The sequence below is a fragment of the Ochotona curzoniae genome, unplaced genomic scaffold (genome assembly GCF_017591425.1).
Source record: "Ochotona curzoniae isolate NIBS_2020 unplaced genomic scaffold, NIBS_Ocur_1.0 contig_3498, whole genome shotgun sequence".
NCBI lineage: Eukaryota > Metazoa > Chordata > Mammalia > Lagomorpha > Ochotonidae > Ochotona > Ochotona curzoniae.
The window spans coordinates 9,965,905-9,988,618 of NW_024465885.1; the positions used below are offsets into that span (position 1 = coordinate 9,965,905).

The 22,714-nt window shown below is 35.9% G+C and overlaps 1 pseudogene; it reads left to right on the top strand.

Moving 5' to 3' along the window:
* Positions 1–19,882: 19,882 nt before the first annotated feature.
* On the top strand, positions 19,883–21,710 carry LOC121156939 (annotated as a pseudogene).
* Positions 21,711–22,714: the final 1,004 nt, after the last annotated feature.

Here is a 22,714-nt window from a genome sequence, read left to right on the forward strand (position 1 = left end):
TGGTTATTATCGTCTAAAAATGCTGCTAACATTCCAATGTTTGCCTGTTGTAGCTAACAAGCTTGATACTGTTTTTATCATGTTTCTTGATATTTATGACTGTATTTTCTCTTTCACCCTCTGGAACATAAACCCTAAGAAGATAAGATCATGTTTCATACACTACTAAGAGTATATGAAACAATTTTTAATATTAAAAATTAAAAATAATAAACAATCTGATGTGTTCCATATAACAATCTGTGGAAAATTTGATATTGTTTGATTTGATATCACAGATAATGAAGCCACAATTCCAGGAGAGCTCAATTTCTCCATGATAAACAGTAAATGAGGAAACAAGGTGTTAATCCACATGTTTGTCACAGATACCCATACTTTGAACAAAATTTTGAACTATATTTAGTTCTGAGAAATAGAATGAATGGGCATTGCGGGAACAGCATCAAGTGATCTTAGATTGTCTATCCTAACACTCAGATAATTCTGATTGAGATGAGGAGTTGACCAAGGTAATGCTTCAAAGATTAGATAAGAAGTAAAAACAGGTTAGTGTAGATTCCTCAGAAAATCAGAGCTCCTCCTTTTACATTTTATTTTTATATTTAGCTCAACTTGCTCTCATTGTTGGGGCTCAATTGTGACAGCCCTAACTTCTAATCATGTTTGCTTTCCTGTTTTCCCTGGATAAGATCAAAGCCACAAGGATTCTTTTAAGATAACTCTTTACCCTCATTGTAGAGTTTTAAAATTCAACACTAAAATTGTCTCTTAGATCTCCACAATTCTTTCTTCAAAAACCATGTAAGTGATATTAAAATGTGCCAAAGAGAATAGCCAAGACCATTCTCCAAATGTGGCTAATTAATTGAATTACCCAAATATAGCAATCTTTGTTTGCAAATAGTGATCACAGACACCCCTACAACATTCAACAACATCCAAGCAAAAGGAATAAAACAGAAAACCAGACTACCTAATGTTTTTGCTAATGATTTCTTCTTTAATTTCTTCAATTATTACTAGATAATTAGTAAACTCATTTGCAATATACAAAAAAAATCTGAGGCATTAAATGGGTACAAAAGTAAATTACTTTATTAACTATAATTATATTTACATGTGAGAAAATAAATAATTCCCAGTTCTCTATTGTTTAATATAATGAAGGGATTTCAGAGTACTTTGAATTTTTTTTTTATTATCCATTAAATATACAGTTTTCCTGTCACGAGGTTTCAAATGGTGAATGATGAGGGGACTTGCTATTGAAGTTTAAAACAAAAGGTAGAACTAATATTCAAGAAAATATGCAGCTGGAACTTGTGAAAGAGGGAGAGACTGTGAATTAAATTAAAGGAACAGCAAGTTCAGTCACATGACAAGGTTTTTTTTTTTTTTCCCCAGGGAGTCACTGTTCCAATGTTTATATATTTTAGAACTTTGCCAAAATGATCAAAGGGAAGTCTTACTGAAATAATATTTTTCTGGAAAATAAAAAATAAGGGAAATTTGATAAAGGTTGAGTCATTTCTGATTGTGTTCTGAAGATCTAAAAATATACCTTCGTCATCACTGATATGATTAAGTTGTCCTGTGGAAGTCGGTGATATTCACTGAGTTGATCTGAAGTTCTGTAGGATCCTGTCCTCATCTCATTCACTATTTAATGCCTAGGATGCAATAGAATTAGATGTTGAAATGAATGTGTACATTAAACAGGGATAAACATATAAATATGTTTTATTTCACAGTGTTGTTCGTTAATTCTGACGTTTTTTGAATCTAATGAAACGATATTAAAAGAAAGTAGCTTATTTGATAATGCCATTGCTATTCAAGTTTGAAATTCCATGTCAATTAAGAATATGTGGAAGATAAAATCGAGAAAAACAGATCTGGTGCCACTCTTACTTCATGATATCAAAAGATGACTAGGAATTTCTGGGCTGCAGAAAGTATTTCTAAAACTTCTCTTGCTTAAGGAAGGAAGAGGTTTCAAGCAACACTGCAAGTACCAGACAGTGCAGGTCAACACACTTCTCTACCCAGCTTGCCACCCACCCTGAGGGGACCTGACAGATACTGGGAATGAGGAATCTCATAGAAAATAAAGCGATGTTCTGAAGAAGTTATTGCAGGTTCACGTTGTTTTTCCTTCTTGTACTTCTTTGGAGTGGAAATGGATAGCATTTTATCATTAGCAAAAAAAAATGAAAGACAGAAGGAAAACACCAGGAAATCTTCCATCTGCTCTTCACTCTGTCAATGCTCCCAACAGCTAGGGCTGGGCCAGGCCCAAAACAGAGGCTAAGATTTCCATCTGGCTTTTCCATGTTAGTAGCAAGAATACAAGGACATCAGCCGCCAACATTCTCAGGTACTTTAACAGGGAACTGAGTTGAAAGCACAGAATCTGGACTTGAATTGACATACTGATGGCTTTTGGTTTTTTAGTTGCAGCTTCACCTACTTCACAATCCATTCCTCCAATTTTTTTTCACTATTGATTAGCTTCTCTGCAGTCTGATAGTGTCAGCTTGTTTTGAAATAACTATTTATAGTTCAGGAAAATTAGTTTGAGGCGTATTGGAGGCTTCTAGGAGACAAGAGCATGAAAACAAAAAGTACCCCTTGTAATATTCAGAGTCCCAGTGCTTATAATGTCCTTTTGTATGTCATTTTTACAAATAACAAGTAACACAAGAACACAAAAATTAAATTCTGCATATAATGCTTTTTACTTTCCCCTCTCTTTCTTCTCCATATCAGATTGTTTTAAAATAAATATTGTAAAATAACAAGTTGGATTATATTTTTTAAAACAGCTTCAAAAACTTGATAAAATGGAATTTAAGGAAGTTTTATTTGGATACATAAAATCTAATATTTTTGCTTTGTGCACGATATACATTAGCCCTGAACTATCTGCTTTGCTTCATATTTTCATGCATCCAAATTTATATTATACTTCCAATGCATGTATCCTCATGTAGATTTGAAAATATGCTTTCTAGCATCTTTATGTAATTCACTAAGAACTGTTTGATATAAAATATAATTAATGTTACAGACACTTCCATAGAATCTAAATTTGAAATGTCCATGCTGAGAAATAATACAAAGTTGACGAGTTGGTCATCAGTCCAGTCTATTAAGACATTCTTAAGGTATAATTTTCTTGTTTTTGGTCAAGAACAGTGCAAAAAACAGGTTAGGAAGGAGATATTTTCTTTTCTTAAGAAATTATTGTACTAAAATGTTCAGAGCTCTGGGAGCCATGTATTGTTTCTGTCTTTGTCTTTGGTTTACTTAAATTGAGGATTCTGGCTTGAAAAGCCTTGTGATTGCATGAAACAAATGAAATTTTATTGAGCCAGTAGGAAGGTAGAGAACTCTGAGCCACACAAATATGTCAGGTGGGAAGTGGACATTCATCATAATTTAGTTAAAGAAATGAGCATAATCTGACAATCTAGGGAGTGAAAAAAAAGGTGATACTAAGTAATTACAGACTGGTGTTTAGAGGGTTTTTTATAGTATCATATGCTACGTTGTTATCTAAGACTATTAATTATATTTGTGATCAGATTGAAAATAATTTTGTTCTTTTGAAATCAAATAGGCTTAACTAAAGTTCTGAAACTATTGCAACATTCTCATCTTGCTGAAAGTAATATTTTGAAGTAGGGTAAAATATACAGAACTGGGATAGACTTAAAATTATATTTCATGTTTTTAATTAGCAGGGAATGACGTTTTAAAATTGTTTTTAAAATTTTGATTTGAAATGAAGGCAATAGAGAGAGGAGGGTACACAAAAATACACAAACAGAAAGAGAGAGAGGAGGAGAGAGGGAGAGATGCTTTCACGGTTCACTTGCTAAATGACTTGGGCTGCACTAGCCCAAACTAAGCCAGAAGGTCCATCATGTCTTCCATTTGGGAGGCACAGCCTGAAATATAGGACATAAGAATTATTCTTTTCTTTAAAGCAGAATGAAAGCACATAAAGTGGAGAAATTTGTAATTATTATTGGGTAAGTGTGGTTGGAGTATATGACAGGTACATAGACTTAAATTTTTTTTTTGATCCACTCCTACCCTAATTTCCTCTTTTCCATAAAGCTTCACACTTCCCTATTTTCATCCTTTCCAATTTCTAAATAAGTATTTATAAAATTGCATTGAATTTGGTTTTGCAATTTACACCCAGTAGACACAGATCACTCATTATCTAAATAGTCATGGCTTAATTTCTAGACATCATTTCTTATTGGCACAGGTATGAATACCCTTTCCTTAAACTGATGAAAAGTTATGATGAACCATACTTCTACATCCAAGATCCTGATAGCTATCCATTTGTGTCACCTATGTCACTTGGAAAATTTCAGAAAAGACATGGGATTGTCCAAAATGATATCATAAATCTTAGATATTCAAACCTTGTATGGAAATGCTTTGTATGTATGCTCATTAATGAGCACCCCATTTTTAATTTGAAGTTTACAAGTTTGTATCTAAATCTAAGATAAAGGTCATTTGTGTGCTGCAATTTTAAATTGAGGCTAGGTGATGCAGATTAATTTCATAATAAGCAACAACAGTAATTATAGCTCTCCATTCATTTAATAGGATATATAAATACAAGGTCTGACACCATCTAAAACATCCTTGGAACTTTTCCTTCTCTAGATGAAAGGTGTTGTCTAAATCCTTTATTGCACTTTGTTATAATTACTAAGGTTGTCTGCTAGAGAGATAATTGCATGCCTTGTTTCCTGATTCACTCACAAGGCTGAGATCTTGTTAAATCACTCACCTGCCCAAATCAGATTGTGACCAAAGGTAGGGATTTGAAAGCAAAATGCAGAAAGCTTGACATGATGCCACCACCCTGGCATCATTTTTTATTGAAGACCCAGAAACGTCTTAGTGACTGATGAACTTCCCCGAAGCTGTTCTCTAGTTGAATTCAGAATGCTTGTCAAAAGTTAGATACTTTCTATGAGATGGAATCACCACAAGGAAAACTAGTAAAAAAAAATGTACTGATCAACTCTGGCCAAGGGCAACCAGAATAAATCCCACTGCTATGGATCTGCTTGGTATTAGAAAATACATAATATATTGGATATCTATTCTCTGTGAAATTGTAGCTCCTGTGAGATAACACTTTTTCATACAGAATTAACTATTTTAGTCATAGAATTCTAAAATCCTTCATTGTATTCTTCATGCTCAACTGCATGTCTTGTGTCATTTTGTGACACTTCTGAGGCTCTTGTAATGGCTTGGGAATCTCCCTGATCACCAAAAGACTACAGTAAGAGAAGAAGCTTCTCACTGATAGAAAGAGCCATTTAAGTTGCAATGGAGTGCAGACTTCTAGGCAGTAGGCTATTCCTTTATTTTCCATTACTTATCTTCTTTGGGGGTACGCCCAGCAGGGAAATGAATTTTCTCACTGGTGGTTTTGTGTGGGGGAAAGATTCTTTGTTGTTCTGCTCTGTTTGAACTACAGCAATGTGTTAAGTGAATTTCTGCCAACTCTCCATGAGAGAGAGTGATTTATACTAAAAACAGGTTGAAAGAGTGCAGGTGTATGGAGGGTGTGGAAGCTGAAAGGTAAGCTTGTGTGTGTTCCAGACCCAACAGCAGGTTTCACAAGTTCCAGCCCTGGTAATGAGTTTGTTCTCTGAAAGAAATCTAGGCCTCTATGTAGATAAAACAAACATTTGAAACTGAAACTCATAAGGGAATAAAAGCATCAAAACATTCACATGTTCTTTCTCTGAAGTGTAGATGGAAAGCTTTGGTGTCAGACAGGTGCAACTTATGAGTAACCTGGACAGCGGCCAGAAGTTCTTGTTAGAACAGCACAAGAAGACCACACCTGTTGATTGAAAATGCTGCCCTCTAGCACTGCAAATGGCATAGTGAGTAAAATCTCATCTCAATCTTCCTATTCTCACCAGTGAGTGATTTGTTTTAAGTGGAGTGAGTGTGCAAAGTATTGTTTGAATGTGTCCACTGAAGGTTTTTTTTTTTTTTTGGAAAATTTAATCCCCAGTGCAACAGAGATATAAAGTGTGAACATGCAAATCTTTAAAGGTGGTTAGATCATGAGGGCTCTATTTTCATTAATAGATTATTATTATTATAAGAACAGTGGATTTATTATGATATATAGGTTTATTAATGTGAGAGTGAATTTCTTAGAAAAGTGAGTTCAAACTCTTGCTTTCTCGTGTGTGTGTGTGTGTGTGTGTGTGTGTACACCCTTCCTCTTCTGCTTTTTCCCACTGGATGACATGGTGACCAATTTCTCCCAAGTGTGGATCCTTGTTCTCAGACTCTTGAGCCTCTATAATTACAAGCCAAATGCCAAAACTATTTCCATAAATTATTCTCTAATAGTAATCTAGAAAAGACTAAGACAATGCAATTCCAAATCATAGCTTTCCTCAATGGTTAGATACCTTAATGAATTTGATTTCATTTCAACTATAATCTTGCCTGGAATGGAAAGATACATTTTTTTCAGTTTCTTCCTGTTATGTTAAACAATACTTTTTAATAATCTTTGCAGGACATTTAGTTAATCTATTTGCTTGTTGATTATAAGCACATTTTTTGGAGTATAACTTTTCTCAGCTAAAACCAGTATGAAACTGTTTGATGTGGAAGTCATATAATTTGCACATGAAATAAAATTTAGAGAACATCTTTGAAAGATATTCTATCTGTCCATAGGCAATGAAATGATGAAAACATGGTCTCGGGAATATTTGGCCAGATAAAAATATACCTTGTATTAAGGAGCAGGATAACAGAGAGAAAGAAAAATTCCATTTATTTTCAGAATAATCTACTGACAAGAACACTTAGAGGTAATTTGCTTAAGTTCTATGTACCCTATTGACCTATATGTAACTGCCTCTCCTGTTTCTGTTCATTTATATTTGTTCTGTTTTATTATATCTTTGAAATGTCATAAGTATAAAACTCATATATAAAGGTTATCTATGAGTAAAGGTTAAAGAAAGAGCACAATGAAATCATTTCTCAGTCCTTTACAGTATACAATTTTGAGTATCACCTGACCAACTCCTGATAATATGTCAAAGTTTTATATTTTATGTACTTTATTATAGCTGAAAACCTCCCTTGCTGGAATCAGTTTTCTTTGTAGTTCAGGTTTTTTGTTTGTTTGTTTGTTTTGTTTTGTTTTTCCAGAAGTTTTTTTTTTCTGTTCTTTATATCATGTTTATCAATAATCCTGAATTTCCTTATGTATGGTAGAGACACAGATTCCTGGTCTTGTCTTTGTAGGAGACCCCTGTCTAACTAAATAAACAAATGAAACGCCTCAGAATGAATTACGCTGGAATGAGAATTCTCAGCCAAAATACTTTATGTACCATCACATATGTAAGTGTGTATTGTGGAAAATTCTTTCTGTGATGCAGCACTAATTGTCCCCCATTGCCTTTGTGCCACACTCTTCAATCCCATATGTATGAGAAATGCAACTTCAAAAAAAAACTGGATTTGAATTACTGTGCCTCAAAGAAAAATAAGACATTAATTTTATTTTCCTTCCTAAAGTGGAAAACAAGACAAACCATCCCGTGTTCTGAGCCCTATCAAGAAAGCAACTAAAAGCAATGAAACACGTTATTCATCTGTTGCTCTTTGCATGTTCAAGTTTATGTCAGGTGACTCCTCAGGTCTCATCAGCATACTTTACGCATTGTTCTGCATAACATTCTCCAGTTGAGCAGAGGCCTGATTTAGAAAAGCTGACCTGAAACTGAAACATTATTTATCTCTTAATAAAAAGTCTAAAACTGTGTGCAGAATTTGGCACCTAACTTTTACCTGGTACCTATGTGACATTTACTGTGAAAGGTAAGGTTATTTTCCAGCAATGTAACCATATGCACAGCCCTCTTGCCATCTCCAGGGTGCTCGTGTCCCTGTATCAACACACTTTGGGTTGATGCGTCACAGAAATTCTAGTATTTAGGGCTCTGCAAAGAAGATAGGTGTTGGCTAGTGACAGCCAGAATGAACTTAAATTTGTCTTTGTCTTATGACCTAATATGGCTTGATTTCTGCTTGCTTACATCTATGGCTCTATGGTACATTAGTTTCGTAGAAAAAAAAAAAATATATATATATATATAAAGGAAGGGCTCTGGACTTACCAGAAATAAGGAATACCTTCCCGCTCTCCTCCCTCCCTGGTTTTACTCTGACAAACAAGGCAGATTTGGGCTGATTTGGAATGCCTTCAAAACATATTTTAGTGTTCATGATCAAAGTTATCATAAGTTGTTCAGACAGTACACAGTACAAGAAAACAAAATGATTTAAACTTTCCCATAAAGAAACATTGCTGCTTCTAAATAAACCAGGCTAAGAAACATCACTTTCCTCTCAGTATTTTTCTTGTGACCTGACACAGATTAGGTGACCTAACTCCACCTGCTGGATGAGAAAGTATTGCATTGCATTTGGTTTGTAAATGCAAGCTGGAATCATGGAATTGATAATGATATAAAATCACAGAACAGTTCAACTAAAGCACTTAGCTTTGCCACTTTCTGCTTATCATATTATTTTTTTTTAAACAAATGACTCCATATTCTCAGTTCCTTAGGATTTTGATATAATTTAAAAGTAGTGAATATAAACCACTGTTTTTATTCACATTGATAGAACACTAAATACAGCAGTATATTCTGATTTGTTTGTTTTCTGATAAGAAGTTGCCACCTTTTTTGTTGTCTCTCACACTGATTCTGAACCCTGTTAGGTTAATGTGCCTTCAGGTAACTGTATACATGGCTTTTCCAAATGCAAGAGGAAATGATAGTATCTCCCTTTGGAGATCCAAAATGGCATTTTAGCAGCACCAGGACATGTTTCTCCTTTGCTATCTTGGGTTCCAGGTGATTTGGAAATGACAAACATTCTCGTTTTAAGAGAGCTTTGTACATATTAATTAATGAATGTTATATAGCAGCATTGATGAGAACAACTCTAAATAAGATAAAAGAAAACACTTTAAGAAAGAGTAATAGAGTTATGAGAATCAAAAAAAAAAAAACACTTGTTTCCCATTTTAAAATATAATTCTGTTTGATAACATGTCAAGTCTCCTCGCCATGGCAACTCTGAAACAGGTAAAGACACATCAACATATACATCTATATACCCCAATTCCCATGAACAAAAAGCATATGTTGTAATAATCAGTTCAGTTCTTGAGGATCTGTTTATCTTTGACCTGTGAATGTTTAGCTTTTCAGTATCCCCTGTGCCTGACAGTGAATAGCGAAAACTTAATAGTGGGAGTGAGGTGTAACTTTAGCATATTTTGGCATGAGCAGCACAGTTGGTATTCTTTACCTGGTCCAAAGTTAGGTGAAGACACAAATCATATAATGATCAAAGATTAAGTGTAGAAAATATGAAAAATTAATGACCAAAGTTGGGAAAGAATACTTGTTTATACAGGTTGGCCCTGCTTGACTTTAAGAGATCAAAACGTAAACAACATATTAACTCCACTTGATGCAGCCCTGGATCAAAATACTTGTAAAGTTAGTAGAATTCTTAAAATTCAGCTCACTTAATACCAGAATGTGCTATTATCTCACTGTGTGTGTTTCTCTTCTTTGTCTCCTGATTTGACAACAAATTTTACTTGTTAAGGCCGTACTTCTGACTTTTATAATTCATTCCAATGCTTGCATGCTTCATTTATTTTTTCTACTTAGTAATATATATATATGCATATATAAATCCCTCTTTCTAAATTGTGTAATCCCAATCTGTAATCTCCCATTTTACTCTGTTCTTCTCAATATTGAATATTATATATACACTTAGTCATATATGAAACATTTAAATAAAAAATCAGGAGAGTAATAAGGCTTCCATCATGTGCCATTATATACACATCTACTTACAGATAGTCCATCTCCTTTTTTATAATAGTCCCAATTTAAAAATTAAAACACAAACTTATAAAAAAACTGTCAAGAGTGGAGGGAATAATTCTATAATATGATAGGGCAAATTTTAATCAAAGGCAAAGTAAATTTTACATGGGCCCGGCGCGGTGGCGCAAGTGCTTAAGGTTCTCGCCTTGCACGCCCCGGATCCCATGTGGGCGCCGGTTCTAATCCCGGCAGCCCCACTTCCCTTCCAGCTCCCTGCCTGTGGCCCAGGAAAGCAGTCGAGGACGGCCCAAGGCTTTGGGAACCTGCACCTGCGTGGGAGACCCAGAAGAGGCTCCTGGCTTCGGATTGGCATAGCACGGGCCGTTGCACTCACTTGGGGAGTGAATCATCGGATGGAAGATCTTCCTCTCTGTCTCTCCTCTCTGTATATCTGCCTTTCCAATGAAAAAATAATAAAAATAAATCTTTAAAAAAAAAAAGAGAGAGAATGTGACCGCCATGATTTCAGAAGTAATTCATGAATTGCAAGTTCACGAAAGAGTTAACATACTGAAAATGCTCGATGATGACTCAAACACATACAACTAAAGTCAGATATCGCAATGACATTTTAAAACATTGACTATGCTATCATTAGAATGCTAATTACAATATGTGTTAATGTAGGATACTGAGAGTTAGAATCCAAAAGTTATTGTCTCAACAATTTGGATACAGGAATCCAATAACACAGTCAACCTCATCCTAACATCTGGAAAATGTTTTCAATATTTGTGTTAGTAGAACCACTAATAGATGCTGACAGTGTTTCATGAGCCTTATTTCTATACACTTATTGAAACAAAGTTAAAATAGAATCCATGTGTAGCTAGATCATCATTACTGCATTCTATAAAACATGGCTTTATGTCAAACCGCAGAGAATACAGTCATATTGTGGCTTTCAGAATGTGTTCTAAGACTTAACTTTTATTATATATTTTAAAATAAAAATCAATTAATCCAATTATTATTTTACTACCGATATCAAACATCTTACATCCCATTTCAAAATTATGACTTTCTTCTGCAAAAATAAAACAATGATGCTATTTTATATTTTCTAACACTTATAGCAAATAATTTTTCTGATTGTGAAATTAAAACATTAATTTTAGCATTTCAAAAATTATTAAAATGTACTGCTGATATGATTTCATCTCGTTTTATACTTACCATTACATATGCTTAAAATATATTCACATCAAGAGCAAAATAAAATGATAAGACAGTTATATAGAACACATTTTTCTCTCAGTATGTTATTGCATTAGATGGCTTCAATTTAATCATTTTGAAAGGTTACATATTATTTCATTAATAAGTAATTTATAATTTAATTAGCTTATTTCCCTTTAATTTTCATTTAGGTGATTTTTGATACATTATTAATGTGCACTTTCCTGTAGTCATCACCTATTACATATGTCTCTTCACACAAATCTCATATTTTTAATGTATAAATCATTGGAAGAGAATTAGTGAGTGAGAAGATTTGAGTATTTCTAAGATTTGAGCATTTCTACAATTTGAGAATTTCTTATTCGCATTGTTCAACTTTACTCCAGAAGACTCTTTAATGATTTATTTATTTAACTGAAACAGAGAGGGAATCTATCTGCTAATTCCTGCTCCTGCAGCAGCCAAGTCTGGGCAAAATTGAAGCCAGATGCCTGGAATTCATCCATGTCTCCCCATGGCTGAAAAGTACTTTGTTTTGGGGACATGATTTGCTGTACATTGGCAGTAAGCTGGATCAGATATGGAGGTGCTGGATTTTCAGTATGTGACCTGAGCATCCCAAATGGTGAATTAACTCCCTGAGACACAGCAGTCGTGTCCACAATATGATTACCAATTCTTTCCTTCTAGTACTGTGCACAAGTTTGCCTCACACATTCTCATCAATGTTGTTAAATCCACCAACAAAACCCTTTATAATCCTGGTTATTGATATTGATGCATGTGCAATCCATTGGAAAGGTTGTATGTGAAAGAAAGCTTGCTTTTCAGATTGTGCAATTTATCCAAAATACTACCACAAAATGAGTAAAAACTGACGCCCATTCCACATTACAAAGGTTCAAGAAACCTTTATAAGCATTCATTTTGAAGAAGATGAAGATAGAAGAAACAGAGTGGCACTTTTAGGCTTGCTGTAACAGCTTATGGGCAGGTGACAGTATCTAATAGCACCAAACTTGTCAATAGTTAGAATCCTCCCGCAAGATTAAGATTTCATAATGTAACTTTTTCCTAATTATGAGATACGGTTTTATTTGTCTGTCTTAGCTAGGTGATCAATGATAATTTGGAACTCAGAATGCAGTTACACATTAATAAATTGTCCCTGCGTATGTGAGAGAGACAATGATATGCTCACTCAGTTATTGTTACTGAATAATCAATTTCCAATCCGGCAATTTTCTCAAATTCTTTCCAACTTCATTTTCCTATAGTCTTTGTTATTGCTGTTGTTATCTCAGTACTCATTTTGTACCCGGCAACATTTGCTTGTGAACTATTTTCTTATGAACCGGCCTTGGCTTTTTATTATTTTGCACGGCTTCCCTTTGTTTATGGAATGCACACTATGTATCGCACGACTTGGAGCTCCTGACGTTATTTCTCATTCAGGCTCCTTTTCCTTGCCAGATCTGTGATGCTTTTCCTTCAAATTTTGTTTTTCCATTTAAGATGAGGCATAATGATAATGTACAATCCAGAGTAGTGTGCGTCACATCTGTCCTGCACAGTTGGAGACACAGGGCCCGGTCACTTGGCTGAGTTTCATGTCATCCTCATTGTCATAGTCTCCCCTTTTGATGATTTCTTCTCTTTTCAATATTAATTCCCTCTTATTTTAATAGTATTTCATCAATGTCTGATGAGAATTTTTGTGAGTTTTTCTGACAGTACTTTCATGATTCATGTTGGTCTTTTTGGTTTTCTTTTATGGCCATTCCCATTGAAATTCTGCTACTCTAACTTGATCTGTTGTTCTCTGAGATATTTGATCATTTTCTATAACACACATGCCACAGCTCTTAAGTAAAAAACTGTTAAACTGATAAAAATCGTATTTGTCTTTACAAATAAATATATATATATATAGTTTATTTTAAAAATTATTAAAAGTCAGATTTACAGAAAGTTGGAGAGACAGAGAAGAAGATTTTTAATCCACTATGGCCGAAAATGGTCTGAGCAGAGCCAGGAACCAGGAGCTTCTTCCGGATCTCTGTAATGGGTGCAAGCTCCCAAGGTTTTGGGGCGTTTTCTACTGCTCTCCCACACCATAAGCAGGGAGCTAGATAGGAAATTTAACAGCCGAGACCTGAACTGGCACACATGTGCACTGCTGATGTACGTCTACATCACAACAAATTAATATGTGCAGTGTGGATAAAGGATAATGATAATCAGACGCAGATTAGCTAATTCAATTTTTATTTCTTTCCCAAGTAGATGGAAAACCTAAGACCATCCTATATTCACAAAAAAATTGGGGAAAATGTACATTTCATTTTTTATTTACTTTATTTGAAGTTTATTGGAAAGAGATATAGAGAAGTGGGAAGAGAGAGAGAGAGAGAAATCTTAAATCTGTTGTCCTGGGCTGGACCAGGCTTATTGCAGGAGGCTGGAGCCAGTTGCTTCTTTCAGGTCTCCTATGTGGATACAGTTTCCTAAACAATTGGGTCACTTTCTCTGCTTTGCCAAGTGCATTAGCAGGAAGCCATTCATGTACATGAACACCATATTGCTTTCATTTAAATTTTAGCTGTCAAATGTATCTTGACAATGGGATGCTGGACTTTCTACTACTGTCTATACCTATAATTTCAGGATATACTTAAATAGCAGAATGATGGACTTTTGGCTGTCGAAGGAACATACTACTGTACTAATATAGGAGAAACCTCGTTGGAGAGGGAATGAAGAGTGAGGACGGGAAAAACTCTGAAACAATGGAAATATGTCATGAAACATCAAAAGTAAAAGAAAAACCATGGCAGTTGTGAGTAAAGCTATTCTAAACCTCTGTCTAGAAGATTCAGCTTAGATATAATTTTTCAATTTTGTTGCATAAATACCATTAGGTATTAAAAAGTTTGCATAATAGTTTTTGAGAAACTACTAAAATATTTTCGAAAATTGTTGCATCATTTTAGATTCACAACAGAAATGAATGAGAGTTCTCATGATTCCATATCCTAATTTGCATTTAGGGTTATGTTTTCTGGGTACTGGCCATTTTATCAGCTTTCTAGTAATATTTCATTGGGTTAATTTGCATTCATCTGAAGATTTATGGCATATTTGCCCCTTCCTATGATTTTTTTTAATATTTGATGAGATGTTTCTAAGATCTTTTGCACACTTTTAAATTGAGTTATTTGTTTTATTATTGTTGTTTTTTTATTATTTTTTAAAGATTTATTTTTATTATTTTTTTATTGGAAAGGCAGATATACAGAGAGGAGAGACAGAGAGGAAGATCTTCCGTCCGATGATTCACTCCCCAAGTGAGCGCAACAGCCGATACTATGCCAATCTGAAGCCAGGAGCCTCTTCCGGGTCTCCCACGCAGGTGCAGGTTCCCAAAGCTTTGGGCCGTCCTCGACTGCTTTCCCAGGCCACAGGCAGGGAGCTGGAAGGGAAGCGGGGCTGCCAGGATTAGAACCAGCACCCATATGGGATCCTGGGCGTGCAAGGCAAGGACCTTAACCACTGCGCCACCGCGCCAGGTCCTATTATTGTTGTTTTTAAAGAATTATTTGCTGTATGTTTGGATCATTGTCATGACTCAGTGTTGTCTTTTGCAAATTTTTGCCATGCTATAGATGTGCATTTTTTTTTCCTCTTATAATTGTCTTTCTCAGACCAGATATCCTATAGTAACATATGCGATGGTGCTTCTTTAAAATTATCTTATGTATGTGCATCTTTTGGTGAGACATCTCTTAAGGGCTCCGGCACACTTCTTAAACTGAGTTGTTTGCATTATTGTGTTAAGTTTTCAGAATCCTTTTTTTTTTTTTTTTTTTTGTGGGGCACAGCACTGTAGCCTAGTGGCTGAAGTCCTCATCTTGCATGCACCTCATCTTGCAGAATCCCATATTGTGTACTTGTTTGTATCTCGGTTGTTCCACTTCTCTTCTAGCTCCCTGCTTGTGGCCTGGTATGTCAGTAGAGGAGAGCTGAAAGCCTTGGGACCCTACACCCACGTGGGAGATCTGGAGAAGCTCCTGGCTCCTGCCTTCAGGTCAGCTTAGCTCCAGCGCTGTGGCCTCTGTGGCAGCCAATGCATTCAAGATCTTGTTCTCTCTTCTCTGTACATCTGACTTTCAAATAAATAGAAAAAGTAAATAGTTAGATAGATAGATAGATAGATAGATAGATAGATAGAGATATTTTTAAAAAGAGTACTTTTCTGGACATTTTGGTTCACATAATCTTACCAGATACTTCTTTTTGAAAAAATTTTCCTACTTATCACTTGCGTCTTCATTCCTTTATCGGTGTTTTTCAAAGGGAACAGTTTTTAAAATTTTCGTGAAGTCTGCTATGTTTCCTCCTTCCCATATCCTTTTCTCTTGCAGAATTTTCAATTTTGTGATATGTTTAGAATCACAATAAATTCAGATCTTATTTATTACTGTTGTTTTCTGTGAAGGACATAAGGAAGATCTGCAACCAGATGTCTTCTTTTTGACATGGATCCGTAACGATTCCAGTATTATTTTGAAAGAAGTATCACATCCTCACAGTATTGTCTGTTCTCCTTTGCCAAAGATCATATACAGTTCCATTGATTTATGGCTTGTTCTGTTTGTCCACACCACACTTTTCTAGCAACTGCAATCCCAAAGTAAATCTTGAGTTTTATTAGTAATAGTTTTCTAATTTTGCTTCCCTTGCTCATTACTGTTTTCACTATTATGGATCTTTTCTGCTTCCTCATTCTCATGAGAATAATTTGCTTGGATTTTTAACATAGGTTCCATTGAATCTGTACATCACATTGTAGATAGGTGATATTGTTAGACTATTGAGTCCTATCCATGAAAATGAATTATCTCTCAATTTATTTGATGCATCATTGATATGTTTAATCATTGTTTCACATTTTCCTCCTATTGATCACACACATTTTGTTAGCTATATAACTAAATGTTTAACCTTTTATGTGCTTATGCATATGGTGCTGTATTTTAATATAATCTTAAATATCAGTTTTAATTTAATGATACATAGAATTTATTTTGTATATTAACTATGTATCATGTAACTTTAAAAAAAAAAAGATTTGTTTGTTTTATTGGACAATGAGATATACAGAGAGGAGGAGAGACAGAGAGGAAGGTTTTGCATCCGATGATTCATTCCCCAAGCAGCCACAACAACCAGTGTGATGTGTTCCGAAGCCAGGACTTGAAGCTTCTTCCAGGTCTCCCACGCAGGTGCAGGGTTCCATGACATTGAACCCTTCTCAACTGCTTTCCCAGGACACAAGCAGGGAGCTTGATAGGAAGCAGGGCTGCCAGGATTAGAACCAGTGCCCATGTGAGATCAGGGCACGTTCAATGTGAAGACATTAGCCACTAGGCCACTGTGCCAGGCCCTGTATCATGCAACCTTTTAAAAATTGTTTATTGACTCTTTAGATATTTCACTTAATGATGTCATCTGTACTCAGGGACAGTTTTATTTTTCCCCATCTTTATAGATCTTATTCCTTTTTCTAATTTATTGCTTTAGTTAGGAATTCTAATACAGCATTAAAAGTGTTGATGATAGAAGACAAGAATTTCTTAGTGGGAACATTTCAAGTTTCTTATCATCAGGATGACGTCTTTGTATGTTTTGGAGATGCTACAAACACTTCCTATCTTGGAAAACTGTGGATGGTTCCAATTTTTCTTTGCATCAAAATAATATTTAATCCTGTTACTTTACAATCTTTATAAACTCTTATTTCATAAATTGTGAAAGTTCCTCTTTATTTATAGTTTACTTGGAGTTTTTAGTGAGGAGTAATTGGGTTTTTTCAAATGCTTGTTATCGATCTATTAATGTAATTACACACATTTTCACTTTTAGTTTGCAAATGGGGGATTATATTAATAGATTTTTAAATATTGAACAACTCTTATATATCTGTGATAAATTCTACTAGTCCTTCACATTCTTTATATTAAAAATTAGTAGAATTTAAATATATATGTATAGATACATGTATATAGGCATATATGTATAATATATATACATATGTTAGGAATGGTCGCCTTTGTTTCTAACTGGTGATTTTTTTTTAGAATTCTGTTATTATATGAAATAAATGTAGTGGAAAAATATATTCAGGTATTGTGAAGGTAAAAATTTCTTAAACATAATTTGCAAATCACTAACTAGGAGAGAGAAAGAAAAAATACAAATGTGAGTAATAATTTATATTAGCTTACAGATACCTTTAGGATATTGAAAAGAAAAGTCACAGACTGGGAGAAACCACTTATAATGCCTTTATGCATCAAAGAACTCCTGCCAAAGTAAAGTACTACTATATGATTAAGAGAAGAACAGATCTATCATAAAAAAAAAAAAGAGACTTCAGCTAACCCTTCAGAAAAATGGATATCCACATAGCGAAACAACATTGGCAGAGTTTATAATGTCATTGCCCACCAGGGAAATGCAAATTTGAACCATAGGAAATATCACTAAACACTATCAGTTTGAGTAAATTCCAATGGCTGAAAACTCCAAAGACTAGAGCAGTGGAAATCAACTGAAATTTTATTTATTACTGTGAGAATTTAGATTGTTACAATAGTTGGGAAAGTTGGCTTCAAAGAATATTTTCAGGTTAGACAAACTGAACCAGCATCTTAGTTTTGAGTGAACATATATAAAACAGTATGGCCTGTGTCCATGTGATAATTTATATAAAAATATTTATAGCCTTTTATTCATGCTATATAACTGGAACTATAGTGTTTAAATGATGTTATAAGCTGATTTGTGTTTTAAAATAATGAAATGACATTGGAGATAATAAAGATCTTAGGCATGGCTATGGTGTTGGAGCCCTCAGGAGAGGAATAATGTCTTCTCGTAAGAAAAGGAAATCAGATTTATTTACTTTAATTGCAGTTTCATTTTCTAATTCCCTAAATTTTTCAACTCTCTTCCCCTCTAATGCTTTATTAAATGGCATAGATATTTCTCTTTAACCACTGATTTCTTTTCTTTTTTCTGAAAGTTTTCACAAGCTTGTTTTACCTATATCTTAATTAATAACATTTTATGTATCCTAAGAGTTTTGCTTTTTGTTTTGCATTTTCTTTAGAAAATAATTTTATATTTCATACATTGTGGGAATTTCCAAATATCTTCATGTTTTAAATTTCTATATTAATTCCTTTTTGAATATCACATCGTTTCTAGTTTTTGAATGTTTTTAAGATAAGCTTTATGATTGAAAATATGGTTTGTCTTGGTGAATATTCCACATGAGTTAGAAAGGATAGTATATTGTGTTTTGTTTAATGAATTGTCTGTAGAAATATATTCAATTAAGTGATGATGTAGCCACGTTCAACTGTGTCCTTGCAGAGTTTCAGCTTGCTGGATTTATAATTTGTGATAATTTGTTGCTGATGTTATGTTGGGACTTTTGATTGATCGGGAAGATACACTGTTGGCTTTACCTTCAGACCAGAGATGTTCTCCCCAAGAAACCGTTGAACTTATCTGGACAATAAGAGGCTGGACACTATGCTTGGTATATGCTTGCAATGAAAGAATCTCAGCAGAACTTGAACGGTGGCAATGCAGCAAGGTGAAGGAATCCACCATGGGGGGAGAGCTTGGGGAGGGCTGGGGAGAATCCCAGTACCTATGGAACTGTGTCATATAATGCAATATAATTAATAATAATAATAAAAAAGAAGTACAAGTCTTCACTTTCAATAGATCAGTCTATTTCACTAGGCTGTTTTTCAAATTGCTTACTTTATAACTGATGTAATTGCTACGTCTTCTTTGCGAACTGACTAATTTCTCACCATGATTATGTAATTCTGACCATTTCTACCTGAATAGCAAAAATTACAGTCTTTGGACTCATATTAGTGCTGTTTATTCCCTGTATCTATATTCTTTCCTACTTCTTTTGTCTTTATATTTAATGTGAGTTTTTTTGCAGACAATAAGTATTTAGGCCTTGGTTTTTGACTGTTGTGATTATGTTTATTTTGTTAACTGGTAGATTTAAGATATTAGCTGCAAAGTTATTTGTGACACATTTGGCTTAACATATGTTCTGTTTGTTATAGCATGCTACTTATTTTCTTTGTTTTGTGTTTTATTTATGTTTCTCTTCTAATTTTTGCAATTGATTTAAGCACTTTATATGAATCCATTTTCTCTCCTTTCTCAGCATATGAGCTTTATTTCATTTAAAGAAACTTTGAAAGGGTCCAGTATGATGATTCAATTGGCAAACTCTCCACTGCAGGCACCCGGATGCCATCTGGGTGCTAGCTGTTGGCTGCTCCACTTCTTATTCGTTCCCTGTTAATGGCCTCTAAAAACAGCAGGGGATGGTCTAAGTCTTGAGACACTGCACTTGTGTGGGAGACCTGGAAGAAATTTCTAGCTCCCGGCTTTGGAATGGCTCAGCTCCAGCGATGTGGCCATTTGGGGAGTGAACCAGCAGATGGAACATCTTTGTCTCTCCTGCGTGTAAAAATCTACCTTTCCAATAAATAAATAAATAAATAAATAAATAAATAAATAAATAAATAAGTCTTAAGAGCAGGAGTTGGTGTGGTGGAGCACCAACTCAGGTGGTGGGCCACCTTAGTGAGGGGATCATCGCAGCCATAATGCAGCAGGGGGACACATCCATCAAATCCACCCTCCAGGTCATTGAATCCGCCCCATTACCACAGGGAACAGCCCAGCCCGTTATTGACTGCTCATAAATGAAGGATTGAACAGGCTGTTGTCTTTCATGTTGGCAACACACTTGAATCCTCTTGAGAAAGAACAGTTATCCAGCAACTGTATTTGTCAGGTTAACCAATTCCTTGTTAACACGCTGAAAGATGGAAGGGGAGTAGTTATTTTGGTGGAGCTGGAAGTTCTGAAATCAGCAGATGAGGTTGGAGTAAAGATCGGCAATACAGTGCTCTTTAATGTAGGACACGGTCAGCAGCAGGCAGTTTTAGCTCCGGCTCTGGTTCCAGCAGCCAATCCCCAGACCAGAAGCCCCAGCAATGGAACCAATATCCCACCCCCAATATCTAAGTCTTTTGGTGCCTCCAAGACCTTTGGGAAAGCGGGATGTGGAAGTCTGATGACCACTTGTGGAGGAACACAGTCCAGAGTGGTCCCCATCACCAGCCTCACCCTCTTACCAGTCCAAGTGGATTATTTGTGCCCGTGTCACCAAGAAAAGCCAGATCTGTACCTGGGACAATTCCAAAGGGAAAGGAAAACTGTGCTCCGTTGAGCTGGCTGATGGAAAGCAGTGAAACCAGAGCTACTGCTTTCAATGAGCAGGTGGACAAATTCTTTCCTCTTACTGAAGTGAGCAAGGTGTATTATTTCTCGAAAGGCACCCTGAAGATCGTTAACAAACAGTTCACGGCTGTTAAAAACGACTACAAGATGACCCTCAGTAATGACCATTTGCCCACAATCAAGTTTACCTTCACGGGGATCAACCCTCTGAAGAATAAGTCTAAGGACTCGCTGGTGGACATACATAATTGGGACCTTCAAGAGCTACGAGGATGCCACTAAAATCACTGTGAAGTCCAACAACAGAGAAGTTGCCAACATAGATACCTATCAGATGGTCCTGTCAGGGAAAGTGGTGACTGCTACTCTATGGGGAGAAGACGCTGATAGATTTGATGGCTCGAGACCCCCATGCTAGCCATCAAAGGAGCTCGGGTTTCTGACTTTGGTGGCCGGATCTTGTCCATCCTATCTTCAAGCACTATCATTATGAACTGTGCCATCCTGGAGGACTGTCAGCTTCGTGGCTGGTTCGACTCAGAAGGGCAAGCCTTGAATGATGTTTCCATCTCTGACCTCACTAGTGGAAGAACAGTGGGGAGCAACACCAACTGTCCGAAGTAAAATAGGAGATCCTGGGCCAAGGGGAAAAGGCTGACTACTTCAGCTCGGTGGCCACCGTGGTGTATCTGTGCAAGGAGAACGGTATGTACCAGACCTGCCCAAATCATGTCTGCAACAAGTAAGTGATGGATCAGCAGAACGGGCTATACAGCTGTGAGAAGTGCGACAGAGTTCCCCAAGTTCAAGTACCACATGATCCTGTAGGCAAACATTGCAGACTTTCAAAAGACTCGGTGGGTGGCTTGCTTCCAGGAGTCCCCTGGGGCCATCCTAGGGCCAAACAACGCTTACCTTGGGGAGCTGAGAGAGAACAATGAACAGGGTTTTGAAGTTTTCCAGAATGCCAACTTCTGCTCTTTCACATTCCGAATCTGGGTCAAACTATAGACCTACAATGATGAGTCTCAAATTAAGGCCACCATGATGGAAGTGAAGCCCGTGGACTACAGAAAACATTCCATAAGGCTGATCATGAACATCAGGAAGAACACGGCTATGGGAAGAGAGAAGTGCGGTTGGGCAAGAAGGTAGAAAACCCAGAACTGAGATCAAGCTGACTGGGTCCACGCACGCACCCTCACCTTGCTGAGACCTCAGCCAGACAAATTCTGAGCAACTTCCTTCCTAGCAGTGTCCTGGAATCATAGGAAAACACAGGAAAGAGTTGTTAGCTGACTGCTGTGCAACCCATGTGGGCCCAGAGGGCAGCCTGCAGGTATGTGTAAGTGTGTGTGTGTGCCCATCACTGCTTGGTCCTCAGGGTTCTGTTCATTGTGTTGAGATGGCGGTAGAGTAGAATTATTAATCAAAAGCATATCTTTTATATCTGAGGAATGCGTTTCCTCCAGGGCTTAATAGATTAATAGGCTGAGTCAGATGGGTCTGATATTAATCAAAATTGTCCCTTCTGAGGATGGCTGATAGGATTGGTTTGCTGTCCCCTGGGGGTGCCAGGCAGGGCTGGAGTGTTGGCCTCAGTTCCCGGCGCGGCAAGGTTGGTGAACAGTCTTTCTCAGACTGTACATAGTTCCTGCACGCATATGTTTTATTTCATGATTAAAGCTTCGTTAAACAGAATGGTTTGGAACGGAGAAACCCTTTGTTTGTCTTAATAAATAGTAATGAATAGTATATTATCAGCTTGTGGACCCTAACAAATATATATATATATATATTTATATATAGCAATAAATGCAAGTTTTATTTCAAATAATACTGCATTGCTTGAAGGGTAGTGGGCGTACTTTGATTTTAATTCCTGGCTAAAAATTTCCAGTACTTTTTTCTTCCATAAGTAAGTCTTGTCTGGATGATTGTTTCTTGTGTTAAACTGCAATGGGTTTTTGCTGTTTTCTTTCGCTTTTTAGCTTGTTTTAAAAAATGTTCTGGAACTCTGCACATGATATTCTGGGTTAAAACAACTGCAGTAAATGAGCCTTTACTAAGGTGTTGGTATGATTTGAGCTGTTGCACAGTCTCACAGATTAGCTCTGAGTCTTCTAATCAGCTTGCATCTCTGGATTATGAATTTAACA